The sequence below is a fragment of the Schistocerca serialis genome, chromosome 4 (assembly GCF_023864345.2).
Source record: "Schistocerca serialis cubense isolate TAMUIC-IGC-003099 chromosome 4, iqSchSeri2.2, whole genome shotgun sequence".
Taxonomy (NCBI): Eukaryota; Metazoa; Arthropoda; class Insecta; order Orthoptera; family Acrididae; genus Schistocerca; species Schistocerca serialis.
The window spans coordinates 217,848,989-217,851,205 of NC_064641.1; the positions used below are offsets into that span (position 1 = coordinate 217,848,989).

A 2,217-nucleotide genomic window follows, 5' to 3' on the forward strand; every position below is an offset into this window, starting at 1 on the left:
CCAGACTGGATGGTCCCCATCCAAGTTCTAGACCAGCCCGACAGCGCTTAACTTCGGTGATCTGACGGGAACCGGTGTTACCACTGCAGCAAGGCCTTTGGTACGTTATGCAGACATTTCATAGAAACATGTGCCGTGTGGTCTTGTTGAGAAGTGGCACTACGTTAGTGCCACATGAGCACACAGGATGTTCGTGTTTACTGTTGAGCAGTCACAGTTCCCTCAGTCACTGCCAGCTGTAACCAGAAGTAATACCCGATGGCACCCCACACGTTGATGCCAGGGGTAACGCCGCTGTGTCCCTCCGAAATATTGGAAGAATGTGACCTCTTTCCATATCAAATCTTTAGATGTCACTATACTTGCCGACGACGATCATCCGGGGAGTGGACATCGTGATTCATCGCCATTCATTGGCAGTCCATGCCTCTCGGTCACGGGATCATTCCAAACGCTGCCATCTGTGTTATGATTTTAACAGCAACCTACGCCTGGGACGGTAATTCCCTAGTCTGGCTACTGCTAGTCTCTGACCAATGGTGCAGGATGACACAGAATGACCCACGAGTCCGTCACTTGTTTTTGGATGGCACTCACAGATGTGAAGGGGTCATGACGTGCTTGACATACAGTAGGAGATTCTCCCTTGCAGTGGCCAGAGGTGGTCGACCAAAACCTAGACGACGAGTAATTCTGCCCTTACGTTCCCAGGCAGCTCAACATTGGGCTGTCAGCGTATCTGAATGTCCCATAAATTATATATCCCTATTTGACCGGCCGGTCAAGTGGAGCTCCAGAATTCATACAAGTACGCAGCATATTTGTGTCCTTCACTGTGGTCACTCAATATCTGACGATGTCCATGCGGCTTAGGCAACGGCCTTGCCGCAATGGATACACCGGTTCCCATCAGATCACCGAAGTTAAGCGCTATCGGGCCTGGCCAGCAGTTAGATGGGTGACCATTGGGGGCGCCATGCGCTGTTGCCATTTTTCGGGGTGCACTCAGCCTCGTGATGCCAATTGAGGAGCTACTCGACCGAATAGTCAAAGAAAACCATCATAACGACCGGGAGAGCGGTGTGCTGACCACACGCCCCTGCTATTCGCAACCTCGTCTGAGGATGATACGGCGGTCGGATGGTCCCGATGGGCCGCTTGTGGCCTGAACGTGGAGTGCTTTTTCATGCGGCTTAGGAGAGCTAAAGGCTTGGTAACAACACTAAACACGAATAATGCTAATGAACTCTGGTGGCTGGTCTACCAGCCACAGAGAATTGCAACTCTAATTGTTTACCTAAGAGCACTTGCCGATAGTACTTACGTGTACTGCCAAAATTCTTTATGAAAGAACGTCGGGCAGCCTCACTAGCATGACCAAAATACAGCCCATCCATATCACAAAATAAAGTCCTTCTGCGCCGACCGCCCATGGTCCCTCAAAACGGAGCTCCCTCCACCAATCGCATCAGTCTCTCTGGACTGACATCGCCCATATCCTAAGATAAAAGAGCATATGGCAGGCCACTGTGCCGATCGTTTCGGTACTCAAGAGCACCGAACGGTCTAGTACTCGAATTAGAGCCCCTGCTTTATTCAGTATGCATTTCGGTAGCGAAACCGTTCAGGTCTAGACAACCAAAGCGCTGTTGTCGGTTCACGTCACGCTAGCCAATCAAAAGCACGGCCGCAGATCCGCGCATGCGCACTGCAACGCGCACAGCGCCACAAAAACAAAGCGGCTAGCAGACGATACAGGCGCGCTATTCTTCCAAGTATCGAAAATTGCGTTTACGTTGCCATAACGCATGACGCCGCATTCTATCGAGCTGACGTGCCCGCCTTCATCGCTCTTGCCTCCTCCTTAACAGTATCAGGCGCAGTATATCCATTTCCATGATTCTCAGCTGAAATGCATAGAAACTTTTACAGTTTCCCTGACCGGATGTTTCCAGACATGCATAATAACGATAGCGTATTTGAATGTATTTTGCAGATTGTCGTAAAGGCCGTATTATGTCATCTTATTCTCATTCACACTGACATCGGGTTTTCGATTTTACGTTTCGGAAAATGAGTTAGGAATAGTGTGTAGTACCACATTGCACTAATACATCTATAAAAACATCAGAAAAATTATTCTGAGAGTTTCAAAGAATAAGAAGATAAACAGAATGTGGTTACAACTCGCTCCTAGAGATCCAAATGATTAAGTAG

At 48.8% G+C, this 2,217-nt stretch overlaps 1 pseudogene; it reads left to right on the forward strand.

Annotated features, from left to right (window-relative positions):
• The first annotated feature begins 872 nt into the window (after positions 1-872).
• On the forward strand, positions 873-990 carry LOC126476770 (5S ribosomal RNA; annotated as a pseudogene).
• The last annotated feature ends 1,227 nt before the right edge of the window (positions 991-2,217 follow it).